Source organism: Pinus tabuliformis, chromosome 2_2 (assembly GCF_031772625.1).
Source record: "Pinus tabuliformis cultivar Carrire ecotype Pingquan chromosome 2_2, CPIR1, whole genome shotgun sequence".
Lineage (NCBI taxonomy): Eukaryota > Viridiplantae > Streptophyta > Pinopsida > Pinales > Pinaceae > Pinus > Pinus tabuliformis.
In genome coordinates, this window is record NC_142300.1 from 328,305,668 (window position 1) to 328,319,436 (window position 13,769).

The following is a 13,769-nucleotide window of genomic DNA, read 5'->3' on the forward strand; positions in this document are numbered from 1 at the left end:
GAGCTCGACCCCTAGAGGCAGGGAAAGATGTTAGATGATCTATATTATGTACTCTCTTTCTCATTTTCATGGTTGGACTCTGGAGGGAGAAGCTCTTATTGTATTACTCACTGTATCTCTGCAATTTTTGGCAAAGGAAGACCAGGGTTTTGCAGTCCTTTTTGGGATTCTTGTGGTCACATGTATTGATGGTGTGTTTCTCTTTGTACTTGTAAGTGTGTTATATGAATCATTTCCTTACTTTTCCTTCTGCACATTAGGCAAATGAAGTGTTAAAGTAGAACTCATGACTGTCATGCTCTGCTTTTAAGTTTGCTTAATATCAATGTTTTCGACTGTTTAAAGGGAATTCAAGGTTATTGTTTGCCCTCTTTAACTCCTCACCGGTCATTCTCATCCATTCATCTCTATTAAAGGCATCAATACTGTTTCCTACCTTGCCCCAAAGAACCCCCTGCGAAAACTGTGTCCAATCCCCGCACCTAAAACTGCCATTTCCCCAATTTTCCACCAAAAACCCTAAAAATCCCAAATCAACCCTTTTGATCAGTTTACTAGCCTAAAATCAGTGTTACCCTATTGGTTATCTCGCCCATTGAAGATCTTTATCGAGATAGACCAGAGAGAGCCCTCTCCTGCCCCGTAGGGCTAGCTACGAGGCTAAGTGGTTTGATGTTGCCTTGAGGTTTACCTTGCTCAGCCTGAGGTGAAATTTCAAGCGCTAACAGGAACTTCTATTAGAACCTCCATACTCCCAACCTCAGGAGCAGCTCCCTCTGAGGCAATAGCCCCTCCAGTGCTTGCAGTTTCTACGAGACCTGGTCCTAACATGATGTCCCGAATAAGCTTTTTGTCTGACTCGGGACATTGATCAAGCACGAGGCTTGCGAGCAAATCCTTAAACAACTCAGGGTTCATGCAACAGATAGCACAACACAGAAATTCTCAGAATGCAAAGTGTTTTTCATTGGATGGCCAATTCATATTCGACCATTCCCCCAAAAATCAATCCATAAATGCTAGATTGGCAGCAAATTTTCAAAGATTTCACTCTTAAATTCAGTCTTAAATGCCACCCCCCACTCCTCCTAACTGTCTCGTCACTGTCAAATCATGAACAATGATGGTAATGGTCACTTTCTAGCTGCACTGCGCGATCTTCCCCCCTATAGTGCAACCCCCTTCACGCTTCTTCTGGTACTGTGACACCATCTTGTTTCGTGTAGACCCCTTGTCGTGTAGCTCTACAAACCAAGCAATGTAGTTTATAGTCTCGCGCCTCCTTGCAGCTGCCTCAAGCACTAAGACTATGCTACCATCATGTAGTCATTCGGTTGGATCCTTGATGTATGGCTTCAATCGGCTTCCATTTACCTTTCCTGGAAATGGATCTCCATTAAATTTCACGAGCGGAACTGCTCCTCCATCGATAATCTCTTTAATAGCGTATGGCACCGACCAATGCATCTGAATTTTCTTGGAAACTTATCAAACTTACTATCATATAATAAAACTAAATCGTTTACCTTGAAGGTGTGCAGTTTGATGTGCCAATCATGCCAAGCTTTTTCGCGTTCCTTCTGAACCTGTTGATGGAATCCAACCAAAAACCTATCTTCCTTGAGCTCTGTCAGCGGTGCAAGCCGCTCTTCTAAGGCTCTGCGGTCCTCCATTCATGTGCATGTCACTATGCATAGATTAGGCACAATGTACTCCATAGGTATCACAACTTCTACGCCATAGACTAGCCTAAAAGGTGTTTTACCAGTAAGCTTCTTACAAGTAGTTCTGTCAACCCACAACACTGCTGGTACGTGCACGTCCCAATCATTCCTCTGCGCATTGCAAACCTTTGTCATCATGTTCTCCAGTATCTTATTAAATAGTTTCAACTATCCCATTGGCCTGAGTATGATATGGCATACTCTTCAGATGATAAACTTGGAATTCTTCTGTCAGTGCATTGACCATTTCATTGAGGAAATGTGTACTGCAATCACTCATCAAAATCTTTGGGCAAATGAACCTGGTCAACACATATTCAAATAAGAAATTCATTTTTGTTGCCCTTGTACAATCCTTCATGGGTTTTGCCTCCACCCATCTGTTCAAATACTCGATCGCGGTGATGATATACCGTGCACCTATCTTCTTGCCTAGAGGTTGAATTGGTCCTACAAAATCAATTACCCATTTGTCAAATGGCTGCAATGATACCTGTGGAATCAAGGGTAGCTCATCCCTCTGCGATAGCTTGCCGGTTCACTAACATGCATCACACGCCCTACAATATGCTATGGAATCCTTATGCAACATTGGCCACCACAACCCAGCACGTAAAATCTTCTGTGTTGTTGCTTTTCCTACATAATGCCCACCCGCAGCTCCTCCAAGAGCTTCAGGAAGGACACTGTTTCATTCATATCAGGCGCATAACATCGTAGTATTTTGTCTGATCCCATCTTATACAAATGGCCTACAATAAGAGAAAATTATGCCGCGTGCACAATTAATTCCTTCTTTTGTTGACTAGTGTATCCCTCTAGAGTCGTTCTTGTAGTTAGGAAGTGGATAATGTCTGCAAAGTGATTGTCTGCTATGCACACCATAAAGAGCTGTGCATCAGGGAATCCCTCCTCTAAATTGGTAGGCTCCTCTCCTATTTCAATATGCGATAGATGATCTTGCCCCACATTCAATCGCCCTAGCTTCACAATTACTTTGAAATCATACTCCTAAAACAACAACAGCCATCTGCATATTTCCCCCCCAACACAGGCTTGTTGACTAGGTACTTTAATGCATAATGGTCTGTATACATCTTAAAGTGTCCACCTAGTAGGTAATGTCTGAACTTTTGGAGCACATACACCATAGCCAACCCTTCACACTTTGTCGTCGAATAATTCTTTTCAGCCTTAGACAACTTCCTGCTTGCAAATGCTATAGGGTGATCCAATTCTCCTTCACCAGCCTGTGTCAGTACTGCTCCCAACACAATACATGAAGCATCCACATGCACATGAAACTCCTTCTTCCAATCCAAGAAGACTAGGATCGGTGCAGTGACCATTTTCTCCTTCAATACATCCAGACTCCACTGACATTCTTCATCCCAATAGAATGTAGCGTCCTTCTTCAATAGTTTTTCCATCGGCACGGTAATCTGGGCATAACTCTTGATGAACTTCTAATAGTATCTAGTATGACTTAGTGTTGCGCGCAGCTGTTTAACACTCCTTAGCACCTCCAAATTAATGATAATCATGATCTTAGTAGGGTCCACCATTAATCCTTGTCTGCACACTACATGACCCAGCAAGATTTCGGAAGGGACGCAAAATAAGCACTTCTTCAAGTTAAGCATGATATGATACCTCTGGCATGTATCTAGCATTAAGCGCAAACCAGCTACATGGCATTTTATCAGTCCAAACATTGTCCAATCATCAAAATATACCTCCAAAAACTTGTGAATTAACTCTTTGAACGATGCAATGACTACGCGTGAGAATATTGCCTTCGCATTCTTAAGTCCAAAAGGCATTACCATATACTGAAAGCATCCCCATTCAATCACGAAGGTAGTCTTGCTCCTGTCTTCTGGCATGATCTCTATCTGATGGTATCCAGAGAACCCATCAGTGAATGAATAGGTCCCCTAGCTGCCAACATTATCCAGTAATTAATTTGTGAATGGAGTTGGAAAAGGACCATGAACGCAAGCATCGTTCAGCTTCCTGAGATCTACACAAATCCTTATTTCATTCTTCTACTTCTTTTCCTGAACTACCATTGGACTCACCTAATCAGATTCCTCCACTAGTTTGATAATACCCGCTGCAAGCATCTTATCCAACTCCAAGTGTACCTTTTTCTTGTACTTGGGATTAAGGCGATATGGCCTCTGCTTAACAGGCTTCGCATCTGGTTTCAAAGTTATTTTCATCACTCCCAAATCACCTATGATGCCTTTTAAGTTTGAAAACTTTGTGGGAAACAAATCCTGATATTCGCGGAGCAACTCAACGACCTTATCCACTGTAGCATCATCCCAGTAGTCCCCTATATTCGCAAACTTCAGCTCCGCCTCTGTGCCAATGTTCACTTGTCTGGTTTTTAGTGGCACGGTGATATCTGGATTCTCTATCTGTATCCCTCAACTTTGTAGTGGCCTTCTACCTCTAGGATATTAATGTTCCTTGGATCCTCGTCTTCTTCTTCAACAGTCACATTATAGCACTCCAGTGCATGGTGTAGCTGGGTGCTCCAATCTAGTTGAATCAAATCCAAAGGAGCCTGCGGTATTCTGAAGATTGCTACCTTGACCTCTTGCAGTGCCTCATCAATACATTTGAACCCATATTCAAAGATGAATGTCATCAAGAATCCCTATCTCAAAATGTCCCATTCCTCAGTACCATGGCGGAGCTCTATTTCCAAGTACCAATTCATGGGTATTACATCCAAAGTGTGACAGAATAGATGTACCCACTCAAGTTGCGGCTCCATCCCATAAACGTTAATCCATTCTTCCAAATGATCGTGCAGACCATTCATTCCATCGTATTTCTCTGTTAATCAGACTTTTGGTCGACCAAACCTCAATCGCATCATCTTTTTGTACTTGCGCCACCCATCAAAATTGTCTTTATGCGTACCCCACCACCTACATTGCCAAATCCAAGGCTTGGAAGCGATGCTTCTCTGGTACTTCCTTTCAAATGCATCCAAAAATTTATCTATATCAGTTAGACCATCATAATAATGCAAACTTCTTACCTCAGATGATACACAGTGCAATGATTTAGTCATTATGTTACAGCGCAGCGTAGATACTTCGTGCAACCTATTCTTCCAGTGTTCCAAATCCTCATCTGAATCTGATGTACAGGAACTTTTGTGGTCCCATGCAATGTGTCCATCTGCTGTTGAATTCACCCAATCTTGGTCTCGTGCTATTATTTTGTAGATCTGGTCCAAATCATCATCACTTTCATAATCGCGGACCAGTTCAGTATAGCGCATCCTTCTGCAAGGTCCAAAGGTACTACTACGCAGAGTGACTTCCTTTCAAATGACATCGTCCTCTTCTTCAAATTGATCACCCCATTCATATCAATATTCCAATCAATCCCCAAGAGCGCGGGGTGGGGATTGTTGCCATCAACAATCTCTATCACTTCAAAAATAGCAAACGTGCTCGCGCCTTCAATATCTACTGTCACTCCCTGCAATCTTCCCATGGGGATAATCTTTTGTTGATTTTCCATCCTTAATTGAATTGGAGACCACTGCAGCACAGGTCTCCCCATTCTTTCCCATGTTTGTTTAGGCAATACGTTCGCATCCGACCCCAAATCCAGAATAACTTGATCCATTTCATACTCTCATATTTGCACAGTGAGCCTCATCTCATGCCCTATTCTTGCCTTATACTTACCAATTTTCCTGACTACGCGAGGTCCTTCAGGAGCATTTCCTTTACTGGCACATTTATTTATCAACTCCTGTAACCCTTTCACGGCCTTGATATCGTGTACCAACTTCATACAGGTCTCCAAAAAGGTAGTAAGCATGGAGGGGTCCATTTCTTTAGATATCTTATCCTGACTTCCTAAGGTAGAGGCCTCAGCAAAGCTTTTCTTTGCTTCCATGAATGCTTCTTTCGCACACTCCAAATCAAACCCAACCTCTTTTTCTAGAGCCTTGTGGACCCATTCACTCTCTTCAAGCTGCTTTCCCTTATCCTCACCAGTCATCATTCAACTTCGCAACACGATATTTACATTAGGATCCTCTTCGGGGGGTTCAGCCCTCATCATCTGCAGGTTCTGGGTAGGTTGTTGAGGTTGCACTCTCTTCTCCTACATCTTAGCTATTAATACAGGGAAATCTTCTATCGCGTGATAAAACTGAGTACAGTATCAACATGACAGGCATGGCAGGATCGTACACTCCCATGCATAGTGTCCTAACACTCCACAATTGTAGCAAATAACTTGCCCCCAACCTCTCACAGGTCCTCCTCCTCCGCGGCCTCATCTGCACCCCTAATATCCTTCGTGCACTCCCCCAGTGCCTTAATCTGGAGGCCAAGTCTCTGTCTGCATTCAATATGCAAGCATTCTTTCCACAATCAACTCATAACTATGGTAGTTACGCTCGTCATAGCCCACCGATTTGAAGAAGTTGCAGAAGAGCTATTGCGGTGTCTGCACAAATTTTTGTAGCAAGTGACAACTGTATGTTACATGTTTTCTAGCTACCTAACAGATAGCGCACCACAGAGCGAGCCCTGTACTTGGCCCTACTTGAGCTTCTGGCCTCAGAGGCATTGGCCCTCTTCCTGAAACATAATTCGCGAAGATAGGGAAGTGATCTTTATCATGCCCCTGACTCTTACATTTCAAACACCAAACTTCTTCGCGCATCTCTGGCCAAACTGCTCTATCCTTCTTCAGGCTTTGAAACTCTAGGAAAATATTCTACAACTTCGTGTGAATCTTCTGCATTCCCAAAGCAGCATCTTGAATCGGTGTCTCATGCAGTCTCATTGCAATTTCCAAGGCTTCCGCCTGGGTCCCAATCTTTTGCTACAATAAAGAAACCCTTAGATGGGGTAAGAGTGAAGCTACAAACCATTCACGATTTCCATTCATAAGATTCATGTTAGCTTTGTGGATCTGGCATTTCAATCTCTGATCCAATTCCAAGGGCGTTTCACCTGGCCTCATCATGATTTCCTTGAATCCAACGACTGATTTCAATTCAGACTTGGGCCTACTCAATTCCTTATCCATCGTAGTCTGAATGTCTACTAACGAAGCCGTCGGGTTATCGATACAGTACTTAATTGACCATGTTAGCGCGCGATCTTGTAGAGCAGTAACCAATGTTTCTTTCTTCATCTGATCGTTTGTAATATTTTGGGTTGTCCACACTGATCCAGGTGGATGTTGGTGGCTACCCACCTATCCCATTTGGACCCCCACAACTATCTCTTTCAGTCTTTTCAGTTTCCTAAATTGCAGCACAGTTTACTATTTTTAGCAGTTTTTCGGGTCCTGAACTTCCGGAGCCGTTTTGAGGCCCTAAACGACGTTTTTTTTGGGAATCTGGGGCAACATGGGTCCGTGGATCGATGTTGCCTCCCAAAGTGGTGGTACTCGGATAGATCTTTCTAACGAGCTATCGTACGCGTCAAACGGAGATCGAATGCCAAAGTTACGACCCCGGGAAATTGATGTACCAATTTACCCAAACGGGGCCCACAATTTGGCATTTCATCTTCTAGGGTTAGATTTCGGAATGTTAAGGGTTTTCCATTGTTTCTCAACAATAAATAGGCCTTTGAGCCTCATTGTAAGACAGTTCAGAGGCATGTAGCCACCACATCTCTTCTCAGAGATAAGCTACCATCGCCCTAGCTGGTTTATTTCCATTTCTGGTTGTAAGCATATTTCAGTATTTTCCATTAATGAAATGAAGTATTATTTCCGCTACATCTTTGTGTATATGGTTATCTCTGTAATTTGTTGCGTTCTTGTTTAAATCTGGATCAGTGGTATCAGAGCGGTCTGCTTTTTCTCTGTTTTTTCTTTGCATGTCCCCAATGAGGTCGGGATATAAGGAGTTAGGGCTTGAAATGGTCGAACCTTTGCAAGACCAGCCTCGCAAATCCCAATGGCCTCCCATGGCGGATGAGAAGAAAGATGAGGGGGCTGGAGATCCTATCAAAATCTTACTCGAAGAAGCGCTCGAGCGGCAAAGGAACGCGATGATGGATAGCTTTGCGCAGATCCTTCAGCGGCTACCCAGAGGCGACGCATCGGCTTCCAACAGCGACTCTGGAAGCGCCACACCATTTAAGGTACAAGTTAATTTTGAAATCCCCATCTTCGAGGGTCAAATAGACGCAGATGTCGTAGATAAATGGTTAAATCTGCTAGATGGGTATTTTTCTGTTCATGAATTTTCAAGTCGGGAAAAGATTGTTTTCGCTCTTCTCAAAGCAGCCCCCCACGTCAAGGACTGGTGGGAAACCTACTGCGAGCAGAAGGATGAAAGTACAGGCTCACTATTTTCAGTCGCACCCACTTGGAATGACTTTCGGGATGCCATCAAGGAGTAGTACTACCCTGTCGGAAGCTATGAGGACAAATACATCAAATGGACCACACTACAGCAAGGACGAGACCAAGATGTGCCGGAGTTCACAAACATTTTTCATACCCCTCGCACACAGTTGGGTATCAAAGATTCTGAGCTGCATCTGGTACTCAAATACCGCGGCTGCCTACACAGATACATCCAAGAAGAGATGGGGTTCTTGAACATCTCCTCACTCGGCACAGCATCCCGATACGCTGTCAAAACTGAGCAAAAGTTCAAACAGAAGAAGCGAGACTTTGGATCTGCAAATCCGAAGCCCAAAGGACAAAGCCAAGGCGGGGTGACCCAAGACAACCCATCAAAGCCGCAAGAAAAGAACAACACCATGAAGCCGAAGAAGGACACAAGGAAGTGGTGTGAGTTCCACAAGAGTCCCACTCATAACACAAGTGAGTGTCGGACCAAGCAGTCGTTGGTGGCTGAGTTGAAGGCTTCCGAATCAGATGCATGTTCCGACCCTGAGCCAGAACCCGACAAGGGGAATGGCAAAGGGAAGCAGATCATTGATGCAGATCCCAGCGCCACTGTTGCCACTGCCAAGATCCAGAAAGATGATCCCAAAAATCCAGAGGAAGGGGAGCATCTTTTCCACTCACAGATGTGGGTGAACGGTTCGCCGCTACAATTCATTGTCGACAGTGGCAGCCAAAAGAACCACATTTCAGCAGAGGTCGTGAAGCGGTTGGGCCTACCGACTACACCACACCCGCAACCGTACAGTATCAGGTGGCTTCATGAAGGACGAGATCTGAAAGTTCGCCGCAGTTCCGCCTTCCCTACAGCATCAAACCCTTCACAGACGAGGTATTGTGTGATGTTACACCTCTAGATGTTTCTGATGTATTACTAGGCCAACCATACATGTGGAGGCGACACGCTGTGTATGAGTCAAGGCCTCGTGCTGTCATTATTTCTTTGAATAATTCATTATACAGGATACCAGAGGTAGCCCCACCTACCGCCACATCTTTGATCACCACTAAGAAAGGCAGCAAGCTCATCTCCCAGACCAGGAAATTCATCTGTCTGGTTCACTCCCAAAGTAAGGGGAAGATTGTCATCACATACATGACCCCGACGAAGGGTTCCTCCATGCAGCAGCAGCAGCAAAGGGATACAGTCATGACAAGACACAAGAACAACTTCTCCTCACCCACAGGGGTACCACAAAAGTTTCAGGTGGGCGACAAAGTTTGGTTACATCTGCAGAGAGAACGCCTTACCAGAACCCATCAGAAACTCAGGCGACTCCGACATGGTCCTTACACCAGTACCAAGGATACGGGAAACAATGCTTTGAAGCACAACATTCCTCCATTCCTTCGCTTGCACCGAGTGTTCAATGTGGACCATCGTCGACCATGCTTCCCACCATTTCTGGTCACATCAGAGATTACAGAACAGCTCACCAGAGACCCAGCTCAGCAGAAGCTTCCTCATCTCAGGGAGGAACTCAACGCAATGGGGACAATTGCTTCCTAAGGGGGGAGGAATGATCCAGGTGGATGTTGTGGCTACCCACCTATCCCATTTGGACCCCCACAACTGTCTCTTTCAGTCTTTTCAGTTTCCTAAATTGCAGCACAGTTTATTATTTTTAGCAGTTTTTCGGGTCCTGAACTTCCGGAGCCATTTTGAGGCCCTAAATGACGTTTTTTTGGGAATCTGTGCCAACATGCGTCCTCCAAAAGTGATAGTACTCGGATAGATCTTTCTAACGAGCTATCATACGTGTCAAACGGAGATCGGATGCCAAAGTTACGACCCTGGGAAATTGATGTACCAATTTACCCAAACGGGGCCCACAATTTGGCATTTCATCTTCTAGGGTTAGATTTCGGAATGTTAAGGGTTTTCCATTGTTTCTCAACAATAAATAGGCCTTCGAGCCTCATTGTAAGACAGTTCAGAGGCATGTAGCCACCACATCTCTTCTCAGAGATAAGCTACCATCGCCCTAGCTGGTTTATTTCCATTTCTGGTTGTAAGCATATTTCAGTATTTTCCATTAATGAAATGAAGAATTATTTCCGCTGCATCTTTGTGTAGATGGTTATCTCTGTAATTTGTTGCGTTCTTGTTTAAATCCGGATCACACACAGCCTTCACAACGAACCAAAACTAGTCCAGGTCCTCATTTCCCAAGCCCTTGAAAACAGGCAACTTCATCGTATGTTGTGGAGGTGAAGGTGGAGGTGGTGTGGGTGGATGGGGTATTTGTAGGAACCCTTGCCTTATTAACTGGAAAACACTCTGTAGTGAAGCCTATGTTGCTCCTTCATCATCACTCAGAGGAGGCTCAATCAACCAGCTATATTCAGGGCATGTTCTCCCTCTATCCCTGAATAAATTTCCACTTCGCGTAGCTCCAAACATCAAGATAATGGCATAACCCGCTTTTAACAAAAGAGCATCATAATCCAAGTATTCAAAGATCTCAAATACTTACCTCACGATCCCTTGAAGAAGCATCACTCTGCTTCACTGTAGTTGACCAAGGTATCGAACGTGAATTTTGTCACAAATCCTCTGATGACACGATCAAGCCAGTGATTGATAGCATGTGATCTTATATTCAGAGGCTTCCAATCTCCACACTAACTCCAAGGTCCACACTATTGGACCATCGAGCCTCCACCTTCCATGGTTGTCTGCCAATTTAGCGATCCACTCATATAGTTCGATCAGGAAGGAACAGAAGAAAATTTCATGTATCTCTGTGTACAGATACCTGTCCAACCACTGTTCTTTTGTCAATCATAGATTTTTGTTTTCTTGCGCCTCGAATTCGTGGATATTTCTATCCAACCACTCCTCAATTTCCTTCTTAGTTGGATTCCAGTGATGCAACATCACACATCTGTTTATGTAGATCCAGTCCCAACAATGGAACCATTTGTTTGCTTAGTGGGTCTTGACCCAAGTTAAGATTTAGTTTTGCCAAAAAAATCCCTACACTACTGGCCCTTTCGGCATCAACCCACAGTGTCCGGACTAAAGTCTCACCCGAAGCAGTTTCCAGGGACGTTGGAACCAACTTTCCACACCCAGAGATGAGCGTGATGTCATTTTATGCCCTAAACCTACCTTCGCGCACATCGATAAACCTTTAGGGCTTATCGATATAACTTCCCTTAATCAGTTTCTATACCTTCGTGAACGTTCACGACTGTCTTTCATGGACCCTAAACAGGTGAATCATCCACTTACATGCCTCTGTGATTACCATTAATCCCATATTTTCCCAGATTGGCTCAAGTATTTGATAACTTTAACATGCAACAAGATATTCTTCGCGTAAACAGTTACTATTACTTGTGTTCATATGACAATATAAATCATGTAAAATCACGCATCAATACAGTATTAATTCATAAACCCATCATTCATCATAACATAATAGCGCATTCATTCATAACAGAAGTAAATAGACAAACACAGGAATTTCTGGAATAATCTCTTTATTAATACTTCAATTTTGCTTACAGACTCAAGACTTCCCTGTGCACTCAACTGCAGGGGCCACGCACTTAGCTGCGGACTCTACTCTAGGCCTCTACACACACAGATGCAGAGCCTCTCTTCTACTATAAGAGTTTTTCACTCTTTCTTCTACTGACCCATTACATTCATCTTCATCATCTTCGTTACGTGCCTTAGACTCTCTAATACTCTCCTTCTTATACAATCCCATGGTCCGTGGACCATGGGTTGATCTATAAAATCTGACACAACTTACATAAAACAAGGGTAAAACCCTTTATGACACTTTACTATCTACGTGCTCTGCGACCACAACTTGTGGAGACTTTACATTTTATACAACAAAACTTAGGATTTTTCCCCCAAAACTTGGGCTTTTGACCCAAAATTGACCCTAGGGGACCCTATCCCAACAGAAGGTAGTGGAAACGCTCCAAAAGCTAATTGAAAACTATACAGGTAAAATAAATACTCCTCCCAAATAGCACATTGTAAAGAAATTGGGTAAACATAAGAAGCGGACAGGGCGCGAAATGAGGCTGACCGCGCAAATTGAAGAGTATGAAATGGATCAAGTCATCCTAGATCTGGGATCTAATGTGAACGTGCTACGAAAGCATACATGGGAAAGGATGGGGAGTTCTATGCTACAATGGTCTCCTATACAGCTACGCATGGCCAATCAATGGAAGATCATTCCTATGGGGTGCCTTTATAGGGTAACAATAGACATTGAGGGAGCAAGCTGTCTGGCTGACTTTGAAGTAATTGAAATAATGGATGACAACAATCCTTACCCTGTGCTATTAGGAATTGATTGGGCCTTCAACATGGATGCGGTAATTAATCTGAAGAAGCAAAGGATGACATTTGAAAAGAAGGCAATCCCGGTTATTGTCTCGTTGGATCCCACTGAAGGAGCTCGCTACACTGAACCAGTCTGCGACTATGAAGAGGAAGATGAATTGGATCAAATATACAAGATCACTATGCGCGATGAAGATTGGATCAATCCCACTACAGATGGGCGAATTACATGGGATAGAGATAGCTCTTGTAACTCGAATTCAGATGAAGAACTCGAGCACTGACATAATAGGTTGCAGGAAGTCTCAACGCTACGCTGCAATATGATGACAAAATCGCTTCATTGTGTCTCTACAGAGGTACGAAATCTACCTCATTATGATGGCTAAATGATGTTAACTTGTTTTTGGATCAGTTTGAAAAGGAGGTGCCAGAGTAATATCGGATCTAGATGCTAGATCTGGCATTGCGATCTGCACCTATACGATGGTGGGGACACATAAACATAGCTTCACTGACTGAAAAGAGTACAAGCGAATGATGAAGCTAAGGTTTAGGTACATGAATACCTGCCTAATAGAGAAATAGTCAGGCAAGGATGATCTGTATGAGCATCTAGCGTGATGGACTAAAGCTTGGGAGGAATAGCCTCAACAGGAACAGGTACATATCTTTTGTCACACCTTAGATACTATTTCGATGAACTGGTACATGGAAACGAGGCTACGCCATGGGACGGCCAAGTGGGATATCTTGAGGGAAAGTTTCTTATTAAATTTCAACTTTGAGGATGGATTTGTGTGTATTGATGAAGCGCTCCAAGAAATTAAGGTCACAATCTTCATGTTGCCTAAGGAGCTGGTAGAATGGGTTCAACTGGACTAGAATACACAACTGCACCATGTGCTGGAATGATACAACTTGACTGCATAAGAAGAAGAATAGGATCCATGAAATATCAACATTCCATAGTTCGAGGGACAGTGTGAGGTTGAAGGACCTCAAGCAGAAAACCCTGATATAACAGAACCTTTGAAGATCAGGCAAGTGAACATTGGATCTGATGCCAACTTATGTTTTCAAAGATAGACGATTATTGGGATCAATATACAGTCGATAAGGTTGCAGAACCACCGCGGAAATACCAAGACTTGTTTCCTACCAAGTTCTTAGACATGAAGGGAATAGTAGGGGAATTGGGTGTAATGAAGATCACCCTAAATCCCAATGTGAAGCTCGTGAAACAAAGACCCTACTGTCTAAATACCAAGTACAAGGAGAAGGTGTGCAAAGAGCTAGACAAA